Consider the following 17,984-nt stretch of genomic DNA (forward strand, 5'->3'; position numbering starts at 1 on the left):
GCACTAGTAATTTTTTTCCCCCTCAGTGTTATTTTCCAAGATTATTTTATGCTAGTGTAAGCCACTAATATTTTGGCCATTTTCTGCACTGCACAGACCTACTAAAAGCCATGCCTCATAAAATGAGGATTTAAATCTTCCCAGAATAAATGCATTTTATTTCTCACCCTGCCCCCTCCTTCCCCACCCAAGTTTTCAACTCAAAATGCCTGGTAACAGCTCAATTGAGTGCATAAAAGCAATTGAATAAATAAAACTATGAAGTAAGTGTAAATTATTAGTGTCCAGACATGCAAGATGTATGCAGGTACTACAGAACTTCCACAGCTGTATGTGCCTGGAACTCATGCGGTGCCACAGGTTTAACAGGACCCGCTACCAATAAGAGTTTTATTTGCTTAATAAATTACATTCAAAAGCACAATAGTCTGGGCTCTTAGCTGTAAAATTGCCAAATATTGTCAGTGATTGCTCTCTGGTTATAAATAGTAAAATAATGTACAGCTCATTAGATTTTTGATTCCCTATGCAATTCTCTCTAACCATTACTCAGAAACATATAAAAAGCAACTCTACATGACATTTTATAGAGGTTATAAATTGCTATGAGGAGATGACATGGGATAAATCTGTAGGCAGGGTGAAAGGGACTCAGCCAAACCAAATGTGTAAATTAAGAGTTCGGGCAAAGTGTACGACTACATGAAACAATACTGAAATCATAAAGACAGATGGATAAGGATTAACTGCAGCAAAAAGAGTTTTACACTGATGGAAAAAACACCAACACACCTCTCTGCTGAAGACAGGTAAGTTAGCTGTGCCTGGTAGTATACAAAAGTCTTAAAATCAAACCCACTTCACATAACTTTAATGCTCAAAATAAGATTAATTAAACCTGAAGAAATTTTGTGCAATGGCCATCTCACATGAGACAAAATTGCAGGATTTTCTATTTACTTTTCAAGATGATTTTTGGCAGCTCTACAATAATATTACTGGTCCATAGGGAAGATAGTTGTTTCACTGGACAATGTTCCCAGAAAATTAAAGAAGTTTCTTGTTTCCTTTTAAATATAAGAACTACTAATTTTTTTAAAGACACACATAACAATGATTTTATTATTTTGCATTTACAGACTTAGTCAAACCATGAAGAAATACTTTGAGACTCACAACACAGGCTTACAGGACCCATCACAGTATTTCATTTTAGCATTTGGAAATCAGGCAGAGAAGCTTTTCTTTCAGAGCACATTTCAGTCTCCCTGAGTGGCAATAATATCTAGAGAATACTGCACAGCAATTCTAGCAATCTTGCAAAATTCTTGGTGCTTTTCACAGCCTAGAATTGCCTCAGCTCCCTGGATGAAATCCTGAACCTGTGCTCATTTTCTTACACATTACCAAAGGTCAAAGTCAGAAGGGGCATCCATAAGGGGCATGTCTGTAAGGTTCAACAGGAATAGGTCTCATTGCAACATCAGGGCACCCAAGTAAAGCCAAGCATTGAGGTTTGTGTATTTGGTTCTTACAGGATATTAAATAGAATTACTGAAATGCAAAACTTCTCAGAGTAGCAACTCTATTGTCTCCCATGTTCCCATGCATCTCAAAGAGATTAAAAAAAAAAAAAAGAAAAAAAAAAGCTTTTCTTTCTCTGCATGTACAGAATTAAAGCCCTCTTTGCTAGGGCTGAAGTTGGCATTTTCTGTTCAAATTGCTCCATGTCCTCAATTCTATGCAATAAATGTGAACTGAAATCCCTTAGTACATGTATTTCACTGCTTGGACAGTATCTAATAAGTATCTCTTTACTGAAACGTGGCAACTCTTTTGGACAAAAACCATGGTGGAAAACTGGAGGATATTTCGACAACCTCATTCAAAATAGAAGACTTCAACTAATATCATTACAGCTGTAGTAGAATGAGAAGAAAGCAAGATAAAGCTTTTAAGGAGAAATTATAGATTTTATGAAGTCAAATGATTAAATCTGAAAAATAAAAAAGACAAATTAACAAGGCCCAGGAAACACATTGCCAGCGCAGTTGCAGCAGCAGGGTAGTCCAGTGGCAGAACAACAGGCTGAATGTCAGGAGACTTTGTTCTATGCGTAGCTCCACCATGATTTGACCTTTGGTACCTCTCTAACCATTCTGTCTTTCATCCTTTATCTGGCCTGTCTACAGCAGATTGACAGTCCTTTGGGGCAGAGTCTACTCTCTTCCTACATATTTGTGTAGTGCCTAACACAAAGGAATCCCAATCTGCTTTTAGCACTGTGCAAACACACAACTGAAAACGCAGCTTCTTCCTCTGGGACTTTGCAATCTCAGCCAAGGGACAACAGAGAGATACATCAAACAGATGAAAGACACAAGTTAACTCAGTGCTGCAACTGTTCTGTCGAAAAAGGAGAAGCTGGTTTGCTTTGCAAAATATGGCTTTTGAGTGATTCTGAAGGCCATCATTAAAATTGTCTGAACACTCCACCGTTGGCCATTTTTCTATGCTCTTCAAGTGAAAACAAACCAACTTTATGGTAGAATTAATGTGAGTCTTTCTCAGAAGATTTATATTGCTTATAAATTTGCATCATGGAACTTCAAACTGAAAATGGGATTTATTTGGTCTTTTTCTATTTGAAGAGTCTAGTTCCAGTCGTACATGATACTTCGTTGATGGTTGTCTTGATCTGCTGTCTCTTAGATCTAATCTGAGAAGAGACTATCCTGCTGTGCCCAGACAGCCAAGATCCTGGACTGGGAGACATGTCCCAAAGTACCACCTCAACATATAAAAGAAAAGGCAACAATTTATGAAAAATTCAGTGAAACACCAACCACCATTCTTGTTCATACACATGTGATAGGGGAACTAGATTTGTGTAATTTTAAAACTTTGGAGCATTTGAAGTCCTTAAGAGCCACAGTGGTTATCAATAGAAATCAAGAAAGTCCAAGATACCTGACAAAGGAAATCATGTGGAATGTAAGACAGATTTATTCTAAAGGAAAAGAAACCCTGGAAAAATATCTGGTGTGAGCTGGGACATTTCCTATGCTTGCACATATGCCATGAATCCCAACTGAGTCAAGGGCAGCAGTAATGGCATTTCCGAGGGAAGAATTTTGCAACCTCCTTGTTATCTAATTTGCTTTTTTCCATGTTCAAATGAATTGGGTTCTGTCACTCTAAGACCTCAAAAAATCAGGGCCTTGTAGAACTTGTTAACTGGTGTCTCTCTCATTCATGAAAAGTGTAATCTGCTGGGCCAGTAAAGAGCTATAAATATAACTTTTACCCTGCTGCTTTTTCATATTCCTGGCTCCTGGCCACCTGGATTTGGATAAATCCATCACCGGAAGATTCCACATGTTTGCTGCTTGAGCAAACATCTGTTGGTTAAGCTGCTGTTCCCTTGGGAGTGTGGCCTGGCTGTTTCACCAATCAGTGTGGTGGCTTGGTTTCCCTTGTATGCAAATGCATGCTGTTTTTATGAGCTCATTCTTTTTCTCTCTAGCTATGGCAGAAAGAAGCCACATCATGCTCTGACGTAAGCCCAAATGCTTAGCTCAGTCCTACTACTCCTTTGGAGGATTGCTAGCCTGCTGATTGTCCTGTTAAGGATTTCACTGACAATTATTTTTTCATCAAGTATTTTGTGAAGGATTTACTCTTTTCCCAATACTCATTTCCCAATGTCAGGGAATAGTCTAGACCAGAAGTCTTTCTGTCAACATGGTAATTTAAAAAAATAATTTTTAATCAATTATATGTAACTGAGTACCACACCAAGACTCCTGCTCCTAAGGTCTTCCTCCTCTCTTCTGTTACTCCACTTCTCCACCTTCCCTTTGATTCACTTGAGGCTTCTTGCCCTTTTTATCTTACTGCTCCTTTCTTTACTTTCCTTGTAGCCTAGGCTCTCAATAACCACCTCACACCACCTAAAATGATTGGTAATAAAGCAAGTAAGGGGTGATTACAAAATCAACAGTTGTACAACAAATCTCAAATGAAACACATACATACACATGCGCCTTTTTGAGCTATGGCTTTGGGCAGTTTGCAGACCCAAAAAGACAGGGTAGAATTGGTTACATGCTGTACATTCATGAGTCATATCAGTAGTCTAGACATCAATGCTTTAATACTCTCCTCTGAGGTTTCAGCTGTCTATGAGTGAAGTTAGTCTCTGTGTACATGGCAACATCAGGCAGGCATAGCACAAAGGCTTGTGCTAGCTTTCTAATAAAAATTAGAGGATCCAGTAAGAAAATGTTAATTTTATTCTTCAAACCAATTCTATCCTCCATTTATTGAATAATCTACATCTACTGTCAACATGCAATTTCTTGTCCTATCCAATCTTTTTCACATATCCCTGTCCATTTGAGAAAGTTCTTGTGCAGAGAATTATGACCAAGTTTCTAAGGATGAAATACCTACAGCATCCTATGTCAGACAATGGATCCTCCAGCTCCCATTACCCAACATGATTTTCAGGTTTAGAAACATGATGGAATATTTGCTCATTATAGCTGGCTTAGAAGTACTGCAAGTGTTATAGATAAGCTTTTTATTTTTTTTTTTTTCTCTTAATGTAGAAATGCTGGTATTGTAATTTCAAGGCAAAAAAAAAAAAAAAAAAAAAGAGTTTTTTGCAGAGCTCCTTCTGGTTTATTTTAAAAGGCAATGATGGTCCCCTTCTGAAGACATTTGGAAGGGAGGGGTCTTCACAACTGGAGTCCCTGAGGATCCTCAGATCAACCTGCATTGGAGCAGTCACAAGATAAAGGCCAGAAGCACTGAATGCAGAATTCACCCCGTCAATCAGTTTATCTAAACAAACTGTTACTAGAGTTTGAGAATGCCAAAGAGAAAGATTTTATCTCTGTGCAAGGACTACTTTTTTGGAGCAGAGAAAAATCTGAAGGAAAGTAAAAGACACAACATCAGTTTCCCTTTTAATTTTCCATTGACTTTCAAAACTTTAGCTTCTGGATTTTTGAAAAGAGAATAGAAGCCAAAGTAAAACAAAAATCCAACAACTATTGGCTCACATTTCTTCTAGGTATCAGAAGACATTTGCTATAGCCTGGAAAAGGAAGCTTGTGCATCTGTATGAACACTGAAGGAAAAATCTCTGAGACATATATCCCTTTGAGAAGGATGCTTCTCCACATGTTCCTTTAGACTGACGGTCTAATTTGCTGTTCTGCAGGGAAGGAGCTGCATCCAACTTCAGCTAATGTCTGCTTGTCACACTTTTCATACAGGGAGCCAAAAGCTTTGGCGGCCCACAATTCTTCTTCTTCATGTTAACTCACTTTTTGGCAAAGGGTCTTACAATGGAGCAGAAGGCAGTACATTAACCAGACAAATAGATTAATTCCAGAACTGGCTGCACAGGCAAAAATGAAAATTAGAAGTCCTCACCACCAGCAGAGCATTTTGCATGCTGAGTTGTCCATTAAGCACTGTGGCCACCTGGGTTAAACTGCAATGAGTGCTTGCTGCCAGCTGGCCTTGTCATCACTTTCCCTCTATGGACCAAAAGCTGTGCAGCCGGAGGAACAGACAGATGATAAATTGAAAAAAGAATTAGAGGACCTGTTGTCCCAGCAATTGAATTTTTTCAGGCCAAATAAATGAACGTTTTTCTCTTTGAAGGGAGCAAGACAGCACATCTGCTACAACCTAAGAGCAAGAATAACTGGGAAAACCTCACACCCTCACCACACATACGTGGAAGGGAGGTGCACTTATCAATCAAACACAGCTGTCTGTGCTGAGGGAAGCTCCAATGGCTGACTTAAGGAGTCTTTTTCTAAATTTATACTAGGTCTTATACTATTTTAAATAAGCTCGCTGTGGCCGTGTGAGCTGAGCAGCTTTAAACCTATTTGGCAACATATTCCCCCTCCACCCATTTAGGGCCAGACCCAGCAAAGCATTTCTGCTTGCACTTCTCTTTAAAAGTTTAATATAGGCCCCTTGAACTCAGCAAACTATTCTTGGGCTTAAATGCTTTGCTGAACACCAGCTGGAACAGCATCAGCTCAATACTGATATGGTCCTCCAAGGGCTGCAGGGGTGTAAGTATAGTTTGGCTGCTGGCATTGCTTTTATATGGACTCCTGGTCATCCCTACCAACATGAGAAGTCATAAGGGAGTCAGAAGATGAGCAGCTAATTTTAAAGGCTACAGTTATATGTGATTAATTGGTCACTACTCACACTACACCTTATACTGCTGTCAGAATGTTATTTTTTTTGCCTGGATCTCTTTTTCAAGAAATGCTTTGGCAGAAAATCTCCCAGGTTGGAAATAGACACAGAAGCAACAGAGCCAAACTCCTAGAATCCAAATTCCTAAAAGGTGTGCTATGGAATGAAATCTTAGAATAACAAATGAGTGTGGCTGCTTTGGAGATACTTCCCCACAGCTTGAAACGGAGATGTGGGAATGTCTATTCTTGTACTCAAGCTGTTTGCATGTACATTTAGTAGAACTCTAATATTCATCAATCAGCAGAAATTGGGTTGATATTAAAGCAAATATTTAAAGAGAAGATTTATGCCCAAATCTGCTTCTACTTAAATTGTTTCTAAAATATGAGTTCATTCACCACGTGTCTAAAGCAAGGACCAAACTTAAACAGCTGGTGCAAGGGCCAGAGGAGAGAAGCACAGGCTTGATGAGCTTTGCTGCGTCAGCACTCTTTTACACGTGACTCTGCACTTTTGAGTGTTTTGCCACAGACATGACACCAGTGGTGAGAATTCAGTTTGCTTCTGCTTCTCTGATTTTACCTGAATTTGAGATGGGAGGCCAGAGAGAGCAGGAAGAAGGTGCTACCATCAGCCCCTTCTGTCCCTGGAGCAGAGAATTCAGACCAGAGTGATTCCCATGTATTGCAAAATGACAGACTTCCTTCAGCTTACAGCTGAAATTTATGTGAATTATTTAATCTGCCACAAGCCTTGATCATTCAAAATGAGCAGAAATCCCCTCACAGCTCCCTCGTGGTGGTGAGATTTACAAAAGAGACATTAAATGCGCATACGGTGCCAGGGTCTTACTCATTTAAGCTGGACTTTAACCTGGCAAATGGTCCCATTAAGTTGACAGGGCTGCTGGAAGAGCAAGGCACACCATGGGACAGGGACCTTGCCTCGCTTCTGGTGGTAAATTATCCTGCACTGTTTGATTATGCACAGCACCCCTTCCCATGCACACCACTGGTAAATCACTGGCCGATTCATTAGATGGGCACACCTTTCTGCTATCTTCTGTAATTATGCTCCTCATAACCAACAACAAAGTTTTTCCAGGTTACAAGTTAACCACCTGCTGAGTGACCAAAATGCTGGCCCAGAACTTCAAACACATTCCATTACTTTCATATGTGAGTAATTTTATGCTCAGAAATAATGTCACATGAGTCATAATATCCTTTGAATTCACTGTCTGAAGGATCAGAGCCCAGAAGTATCCTTAAGTTCAACAGTTGCCATGTTTTCCTCTCAAAGAAAAAACAAAAAGAGAAGAATGCTCTGCCTGTTTGCCTTTTTCATAAGGCAAAATGGCCAGAAAGACTGGGTGGTTTTTTTTGTATTTGACATGTAATAATAACTAGAAAAAATAACCTTGTCCTTGGAAAGTTTTTCTCTTACTTGTATGCATAAAACAATAAAAAGAGAAAATTTGCTTGCTTTTCTTTAGCACATAAAATTCACATCAGTTTCACATATTAACACAGAAACAATTTTTCAAATTAATCCAGGCAAACATTCAACTTATAAAATGTAAGTTACATTGGCATTCTAATGGGAAAACTTGTAATAAAAACATGGTATTAAATACTGGAAAATCAGCACTATGCATGCTTGTAACGACCTTTATTCAATTGTTCTTTTTATTTCCTGTAACTTATTTGACAAGCTGGAGTAGATCTTCTTATCTGAACATAGAAATATAAATATTCAGTGCTATTTCCAGACCATTACTAATACAAATTGTATTGCGATTTCAGAGCAGTAGTAAGAAGCTGCAATTAATGAGGAAAAAAATAAATTATTATAGTTCATGTGAGAAAACTGTTCCAGCATGACCTGCCCTGGCTCTGATTCAAGTAAGTCTTCAAACGTGCAGTTAAGTGCAAGCACAGATGTTTTTGTAAATAGGAAAGGAGTAGGCTACCCCATGAGAAATAAGTAAACTGCATTGGCCAAAATTAGAAGCATTTGCTCTGATCCATACCACTGTAACTACAGAAGCTGGGTATCTGGACCTCTAATCCAGTCATGTCTTTAAAAACAGATCACCAGGCTGACCATCATACAAAAGTTTGAAGGTTTAGGGAAGCAGCCACAAGGACAGCCTGTGCTACAGAAAGCACAGGCTATTTATAGACAAAACAAATACAGCAGCTATTACTTGCAAGAGTTACTCTGTTCCTGGGACAATTACAAGGTAGAAGTTCATTAACCACACATTCTTTTTAATATCTTCCTGACAAGTAGTAATGACAATATGAATAGTTATTATTAACTTAGTTACAGGATCCAAAGCGGTCCCCTAAATCAGTCATCTGGAATACACCTCACTGCTTAGTTGAGCTAAGCCTGGACTTCTTCAGACAGAGAGGGTTTGGAAAAATTCTGCTTCTTTGCAATGTGTAATACCTTGAACCAAAACAACTTTCCTCAAAGACTTGTTTTCTTCTCTCTCATCACAAAATGCACAATACAGCTTAATAAAAGGAAAACTCTCCTGCCTAGGATAATGACTTATTTCTCATATCTTTTGAGTAAAGCTGCAAGTGAGCCTTCCAGGGATAGAAAACAAATCACTGATTCTAATACCCTTGTAAGAATTATTTTTCACATTTAATTTCCAAATTTAAATCAACAAAATATTTCAAGAGATATACCCTTTTAAGTTGCTCACAAAACAAATGCATTTGAATGATGTTCCATGCATATTGCTTGAAGACTTCAAGAGGCTTTGTGTTTCAGAGATAAGTTAGAGGTTTCTCTAGCACTGGCAACTGAAGCAATATAAATAAAATATAAATACAAATGAAACTTTGTTATAGACATTTTTATTTGTAGTATTACTGTGTGACTTTTTCTGCTCCATTATGAATAAAGGTTTTACAAGCCAAAGTTCACCAATAGCCCAAACAGCCAAATGGGCCCTAATGCTTAGCAATTAGTGTCTGAAGAGGATGACCTTACCATCCAGTGGATGCTTCCAAAGTTTTATAGCATGTTTAAGTCTGGTATGAGACTTAAGTTGTGTGAGACAGGCATGTTTGAAGTTGTTGAAAATAATGCTGACAAACCCTTGGCCAACACATACACCAGACTCTAGAGGAGGCACAACCAATGAAGTTGAAAATCATGTTTGTGGTAAAGCTGGAAGACAGAGTACCAAACACTTCTCAGACATTTGTCTCCAAGGCAGAATCCACCTTTGTGTTAACCAGTGTACCCTTAAGAGTACAAATGTTGGTATCATGCATTCCAGATGTAAGACTAACATGCCAATTCTGTGATGCAAGCCTCACTGACCTTTTAAAAAATGCTGGGAGGACAGGGGATGACTAAATGACTAGCTAGCATTCTTTCCCTTAAAGAAAAAAAAAAAATCCAATAGAACCAAACTTCTGTTCAAATTTAACAATCAGCTACAGTATTCTTTACCTAAGAGAGAAACTAAGACATATTTGGAAATAACATAGTAAATTTGTCAAGATATAGAATTTTAATGCTGCCAGTTCCCATGGTTTTTCTAAATTAAATGACTGCTGTACACAGCTTTCCTGAATGTGATATCCTCTAAAATTTGTATACACTTCTAGTTCTTAATCATGGCATTGCTGGATCAATTTTATGTTTAATAGTGTTTATATTCAGTGTTCCTTTCTTCCTGTGTTTTATGGCAGACTAATCACCAAACAGAGAGAAGGGTGACTTCATAGTGACTAGGAGGCAAAATTAACATATGAGAGTCAGCATCAGGACACAGTATCAACTGATTATCAAATTAATTCAGGTCATCTTATTTTCCCCAGAATTCAGGTTTTGAAAGCCTTAGAATTAGTCCTAGCAAGTGTTCACACTGAAAAGTATATTTAAATGGTTATAGTACCTTGGTACCCCTCCAACTACTTCCAGTCCAGGTATTGTAACCTGTGCAGCTGTATTGATTAGGAGCTGTACCACCAACACCCAAGCTAGACCTTTATCAGTTGTTTCTAGCAAGTATCCCTTGCATAACACCTACGTGGAGTTTTAACTCCTCAAAACCTACTTGCAAACTGTATTGAATAAATAGCGAAACTTGAAACATATTTTCTGCTATTCTGTTGATATTAACAAAACTTAAGGTGGAATTAAGAGCCTCCCTTTATGCCCCAGAGATCAGGCATGGTGCTCTCCTGCAGTCATACAGGTCATTAACAACTGTAGTAGATAATAGTGGCTTTGAAAAAAAAAAAAATACTTCATGCACATATGCTAGCATGTAACTGTTCTACACAAAATGCAACAGTGCCAGAAATAAAAAGTACCTGTGACGTAAAAATTTAAATTATATGCTTGAGTGCAGGCAGAGATATGAACCAGGTTAATAAATAAATAAAAAAATAAAAATGCAAGACTCTTGGTTTCCATTTTACCAACAAAGAATGAGAAAAGAAAGTATGTTCAGATCAAAGTGCACAAGAACTTTCCTTTTTTCCCCACTTTGATCACAGTGAACAAAGAGAGCATTTTGTGACCATCTAGGAAAATCCCTTCTTTGCAGACATGTTACAAATACTTTTGATAGTCCTGAAGCTGCAACTCTGTTCTTGTGTCCTTCATTTCTTATTTGTCTTGCATCTACTTTTGTTTCTATTCTGAGCTTGAAAACTTTCTTGAGTGTTTTGTCCTTTTCTACTTAGTTTAACAGCACAAGTAATGGCATTCTGTTCCAGGAATGGGTTCCCAATACCACTGTGAAACAAATAATAAATTAGGCTGACTGACTAGAATAGTGATCTCAACAAAGTTATCTACATGTTCAGGATGTGGCCCATCAGATATAATGCAAAATGAGATAGCATGTGTTATCATTCTTCAAAGTAATTTATTCCTCTACCCTCTGAAAAAAAAAAAAATAAATTAAGCTCTTAACTTTCTATCTCTGAAATTTGAGAGACTATGCAGGCTATGCAGGAAAAGTCCAGACTGAATACTTTGAAAAGATTTGGCAATTTACAGAAAAATAAAAAATCTGAAAGAGAAGGGCCTTTTGAAGTACAGAGCTATTTTTTAAAAATGCATGTTCCAGGGGATCACTAACATTGCATTGTCCCTGCTAGAGCCAAACGTTACAAGTAGTCATAATGCAGTGGATCAGAGATGATGGTGATGACCTTAGTAACATCCATAGTAGTAGGGAAACCTTGATGATCAAACAAGGAAAATGGATGGGGCAGCAGACAGGAGAGAAGGGTGAATATGGAACAGATGTAGCAGGAAAAGATCAACATATTTTTTAAAAAAACAAAAAAAAAATCTGACTTTATAGACTCTAAGAGACTTTGTGAGAAACTAAAAGAGGTAATTGTTCACATTCCAAACATTTTGATATACAAACTACACAACCATCGCCCATGAATAGCTCAGCTGTTAACAATTTTTTCCCCCCAAGAAAATAATCAGGCTTCATGCCAAGCAACTTTTCTCAAAGTGAATAATATTTTGAAAGCCTGTTCAAAACATAGCTGTGACATAATAAGTTTTTAAAGAGTGCAAGTGACTCTGAAGCGAGATCCCAGCCTTAGTCTGAAAGAAGACCCAGTTTATAACCCAGTTAGGAAAAAAAGCACTTTCAGACTTTTACTCTGCTGGAATACTCATAGAGTCTCCCAGAAAAAGCCAGGCCTGCACGCACATCTGTTTCCAGTGTGATGCTGGTATGCAAACTATTGTCTATTGGAAGTGTGTTGTGGTAACGTTTGCCAGGGTTAAAGACTGGGTCAATTTGATCAAGAAGCTAAAATTAGCTTCTGTGTGTTTTCCTGAAAAGAAAAAAAAAAAAAAATACTGTAAAGCTCTTTGTTTTCCTTCAGGTCTTGTTCTCAGATTTCTGTTCAGCTGTGTGAACTACCATAAAGCAGACGGTTCAAAAACCTACATCTTTCTTACTTGTTCTTTTTAATTGATGCAATAACAGCAGCAGCCATTAGATTCTACAGAACTGAACAATCTGATTCTGTATTTTATTCACCACAAGAGTTTAAAATTCAATAAGGCACTCAAAATCCCTACAGTAGTAAGACAGATGCAAGGAAAAGGTTTTGGCTAATGAAACTAAAATAAACAGAATAATTTTAGCTACTAACAGAATTTAGAAAAAAAGCTTCTACATTTCTGACAATGATGAAATTGCACATGTTTCTGGAGATGTCTTAGTGCTTTGTCTTTTAGTTACATGCACTTTGATCTACACATCACTTGTATCTGCTGTACTACAGTCATATACAGGAACATTTTTATGTCACAGCATCACACAATTGTTAGGGTTAAAAGGAACTTCTGGAGATCGTCCAGTTCAGCCCTACTGCCAAAGCAGGGTCACCTAGAGCAGGTGACACAGGAACATGTCCAGGTGGGTTTTGAGTGTCTTCAGAGAGGGAGACTCCATAACATCCCTGGGTGGACTGTTCCAGTGCTCTGCCACCCTCAACATAAAGAAATTCTTCCTCATGTTGAGGTGGAATTCCTTGTGGTTTAGTTTTTGGCCATTGCTCCTCATCCTGTTGCTGGACACCATGAGTTTGGCACCATCCTCTTGGCACCTGCCTTTGAGACATTTATATGTATTGATGAGATTCCCTCCCAGTCTTTCCTTCTCCAGACTAAACAGGCTCAGCTCCCTGAGTCTCTCCTCATAGCAGAGATGCTCCAGGCCCCTCATCATCTTTGTGGCCTCTGATGGACCCTCTCCAGTAGTTCCTTGTCTTTCTTGTACTGAGGAACCCAGAACTGGACACAGTACTCTATTTTCATATGAACACAACAATTAATTTATACTTAGAGTATTTAATTAAAAGAAACTTTTTAATATGGAAATATTTCCTAAATTAAACACTGCTAATGCAATACCTGTCTATGAAAGCCTCTAATTAAAAATATTTAAATTACTTAAAGGTTGACAAATGTTTTAAAAATCGCACCAAAACTGTACTTTTCATAGATCATTTGGTTCAACTTTTACTGGCTTCAGAATAGCACACTGAGTTTGTGAAAAGGATGCCCCTTCTCCAGAAAGAAAAATCAAGTATAAATAATATGCACAAATTTTTCTTACACACACAAAGTGAAGTTCCTAAAATGCAGCCAATAGAAATGTTCATTTTAGAGCATTAGAAAGACAAAGATGAAAGAATGAGAACACACAATGGAATGAAAAGAACCTGGGATTCTTTTTATTAGAAATCAGCAAAGGTCCTGATCCTGTAAGTAATGTCATCTGAGCAGTTTGATAAGTATGAATAATCCCAAGAACTTGAGTGAGAACTACTTTACATGCGTAAATATTTCTAAGTTCAATGCATCAATACACAAAGTGTAACAGTAAATATTTACTGCAAATACTTACTTGTTGGTTGGAATTTCTGTGGTTTACAAGGCAAATTTTATTCTCTAGAATATGCCCTATTAAAGCAATTGCTCTTTAGACTGGCTTGAAATACATCAGCATTAATGGCCACAGTCTTTTACTAAAGACTAACTAATCCTTTAACACATAAAAATTGGTTGATTCTCATAAGGTAATGTGCAATCATATGTCTATTTCTGAATAAGCAGTAATTTAAGAATTCATGTGCTAACTTAGCACTAAAATGGCAAAACAAAGAAAATGCTAGTCTAACATATTGTCAGTGTTCAACAGGCTACCTTGAATTTAGTGAATATTATTTAAACAGCTCTAAAAAAGCAGGACCAAACAGAAATTGCATGAGGGAGGAGAGGCCTTTTAAATACTATATGCTGATTAACAAGTCCTTGTGTTTGTTTTTGCATTAGCTGCACACATTGGCATACCTCAGTTGGTCCAAGTACAGACTTGTCCTCACACACTAACAACTTATATAAACTTTCTAATAGACCTTTAACATTTGCAGGCAGTCTTTTAAATACAGAGGAAGGTAAATAGTCAAAAAGTTAACTTTTTTTTCCCTGTTTTTTCCTACCATATATGCTGTTTCCCTTATTTTTAAATTTTTACTCTAATTTATGGATATCCGAGTCTAGTGTGTGGATGTAATACACTATCTATGTTAGCTTTACCATCCTTGAAAAGAGAACTTTAAAAACCCCAAAACACATTCTGACATTTCAAATTTACTCCAATAACCTGGACTGAGGAAAGTTTTTCTAAGGATTCTACATCTGATATTGCAATTTTGCTAAATCTGTGCTAATCTTTCTGTAGTGAGCATTTTATGGTACCTCCCCTATTTCTTAGATATAAGTTATGCTCTCCAGAGCTGATTGTGTGAAATCATAACACTTCTATTAAAACATTGAAGGCCACTTGCTTAAGGGCTTGAAGCATCTGGCTCTACATGAAACATCTTCCTGCAGAGTTTTCCCCTGGGCTCTCTGAGCCACAAATTTTAGCTGTGGGGTGCTTTTCCTTGGGGAACAGAAATGCAGTCAGCTTTTTGCTTTCCTGGGAATGTTTGCCATGTCCCTGGTTTTGCTGAAAGTAAGCCTACAAAAGTTAAGAGAGCCTGAGGAATTATGAGGTAAGAGAGTTCAGCTACATGCAAATGTCCATAAAGAAACAGAGCAACATCTTCCAATTTCCTCTTTCAAGATACATTTTCAAGCAAGAGAGAACTGCCATTTCTATGCCTGGGCATGGTGTAGAAAAAAAATCTAAAATATATATATCGTGTAACATCAGTGATCTTTAGAGCTGCTTTTAGGAAGAGCACATCTTTACGGAAATTAAAACAGGATATAGCACTGATGGAAAATGGGAAATCAAATGCACTCTTTCATATTTGGGAATGAGTTTGTGTGTACATGAACAATGTACATCCCATTTTCCAGCACAGTCTTAGTTCATCTGTTTACCTACAACTGGGGTAAGGAAACCAAGGGATTTACCTTTTTCTTCCATTGGTGTCATCACGTCGGGTAATCTCAAGACCTTTACTGGTTTCTTTCAGGGACTAAAATCACAGTCTGGCACAGGTACCAGAGACAGCTGTGAGCACTCAAAATGCTCCCTGGTTGCTTGAAGAGGGCACCACATCCCTCAGCACAATGCAGGTGATCTATGGTTCATCTGCCTGGAGAAGCATGCCTGGAGAAGCATGCTATACCAATGAGTTTCCAAGACTAATCATGATTTTAATGGAGATCTTTGGGACCAGATTTTCTTCTAGATGCCACAAACAGCATATTTGGAGTTTCAAGGCTCAATTACTATTTGCAGTCACCTTTTTTGTACCCACAGAACAGGGAAGTAAGAAGAAACCTTGAAACTAGACCAAAACCTTTGCTGCTGCTTCCAACTATACCAGCTCACCTCAGGAAAGCTTATCTCTACATGCAGACCTTATCTAAGCTTAAATTAGTATTTTACATAACAAGACATTCCCTTATGCTTTCTCCTTCATGTTATTATACATTTGCCTCTTTTTCAGCTACTGAGGAATACGCAGCCATTATTTGCTTTGGACAGGATACCTTCTCATTGTGCATTTCTCTCTGTGTGCATTGCACTGTTATTAAGGTAATTTGAAACAGCCACGTGCAAAGTAACAAGGGAAATCTCCCTCAGTCATGTCCTCATCCTATGGGCACAATTGTGTTCACATTATTCAGGCTATTATGTAATTACAGAAATGTTCTTGTTCAAATGAAATTCAGTGCTTTTTCTTAAAACAGACAGGTTATTAAAAGAAAAACTTTTTAACTATAGGATTGGCTCTCACATATAAATACTAAAAGGAAGGAGAAAAAAAAATTTCTAAATTAGATTTTTAGCATTTAGCCAAAGTAAAACACATTGGAGCACCAAAGGGAAGCCTAATGTAAAACCTGCTAAACAACTCCTTCAATAGCATAATTTGATGAGCTTTTTGAGGAAAAACATTCTGGAAAAATATTATGTGCCCCCCAGCTCCCACCCCTCCAAAAATAAAGCCCTCCAAAGCTGTGCCTTCCTCAAGAAAAAAAAAAAAAAAAAAAAAAAAAAAAAGGCAAAAAAACAGAGGAGGAGAGAAGCTATTATTTTCTAAGGAAGAGAGCTAACATTTTCTGCCTCTGCAGCCACAATTACAGATTACCTATTTACACAGTAAGGTGTGAGGGCCACACAAGAAAGGAAGTCTTCAGCTACTAAAGATCATTTTCAGCAGCCAGGGAGGCCACTGTCAGTTGCTTTGGACCAGTTTCTCTGGATACTTGTACAAAGCATGGAAAATTATCAGCACCCACTGGGCCTCTGCCCAGGTCATCCTACAGCTGAACACATGAAACGTTATGCCCTGAGAATGAATGCCCTGGAAGAAGCCCAGGGGTGATTTGAGCCCCTGCACACATTAATCACCCTGAATGTGGTCTCTTGCTGAGATTCACAGCCAAGGCAGCCAGCAAGGTTGACTCCTCGGAGAAGGGGAGGCGTCAGAATAATATTAGAAGCATCAAATGTCCTCCCTTTCCCTGGTATGGAAAGCTCATCTAGGAGGTGTCAGGATAAAACATGAGAGCTGCAGTTGTACTTAGAGACATGAAGGAGTGATTCACTGTTTCATGGCACAAGTGGAGGAGGAGGCTGCAATAAAAACTTTTACAAGGTGAGATCTAAATCCTGAATGCAGCAGCTCAAGATTACAAAGCCTTTTTGTCTTTTCTCAGGAAAAAAAAATACCAACCAACAACTGAGAGAGCTGAGTGTGTTGTAATTAAACTGTAAATTTCTTGAAATGAAAGCTAAACTATGGTCCTGACACACCTGCTTTATGAAAGTTACTCACTTGCATTTTTGTTGATCTGTACTCTTTAAGAAGGAATCCAAAAGACATCAACAGGAAAAGTATGCTGCAAACTGCTGCCCATGAATAACCACCTTTTAATTATTAAGGAAGTTAACAAACAAGATGGAATTAAGCAAACATAATAGCATTTCCTTTGTGAAAAAAAAAAAAAGGCCAATAACTGAACCATTGATAAATACACAGTTCTGAAAAAGAGAAATTACTTATATTTTATAAACAATAAAGTTTAACTGAGGTGGTATACTACCTCTTTACAAATATATGGCAATTGGTGCTTTTTTTAAAGGTTCTAATAATTGTAAGTCTTCCAATAGGATTACTCAAAATGTAATAGGTAAAGGCAGAAATACATCTGCCTGACAAGACCTGATGAGCCAATAATAACATTAGTATTTCACATAAACATTCTATTTATTCAGCATTTCAGTCATTTAATGACAGCTAAAAATCATAAGAAATCATCACAAAATGACAAATTACACAATTAGAGCACTAAATTTTCCCAGAAAAACAGGAGAACCAGAGAAGGAAAAAAGCTTTTTTTGTGATCTGAACATGTTCCCTTTTCCAGCAACAAATTCAGGACTATTTCTTACTTCTGCTGTCCAAGCAATTCCAATGTCAAACAATTCTGTCTAGTCCAGACCTAACAAAAATTTAGCATGAAGCCAGACCTAGCTCCCACTTAAAACCCCAAAGCTAAAATGTGCTGAGATACCACTTTGACTTTAATACAAGCTGGAATGTTTCATTGATGAGAGAATAGTGCTTTTAGATCTAGTGAGGGGTTGAACTGAATCATACCATTCTGGGCTTCATTGAGCTTCAGAATAACTTAGGGTGCTCTAGAGTGCTCATACAATTAAAACAACAACAACAATAACAAAACCAACAAAA

The 17,984-nt window shown here is 37.7% G+C and overlaps 1 protein-coding gene across 1 annotated transcript in view; it reads right to left on the bottom strand.

Annotated features, from left to right (window-relative positions):
- Window positions 1-17,984, bottom strand: part of GMDS (GDP-mannose 4,6-dehydratase) — a 405,591-nt gene that overhangs the window by 131,060 nt on the left and 256,547 nt on the right. The gene's annotated exons all lie outside the window — the stretch shown is intronic.

The sequence above is a fragment of the Lonchura striata genome, chromosome 1 (assembly GCF_046129695.1).
Source record: "Lonchura striata isolate bLonStr1 chromosome 1, bLonStr1.mat, whole genome shotgun sequence".
Lineage (NCBI taxonomy): Eukaryota > Metazoa > Chordata > Aves > Passeriformes > Estrildidae > Lonchura > Lonchura striata.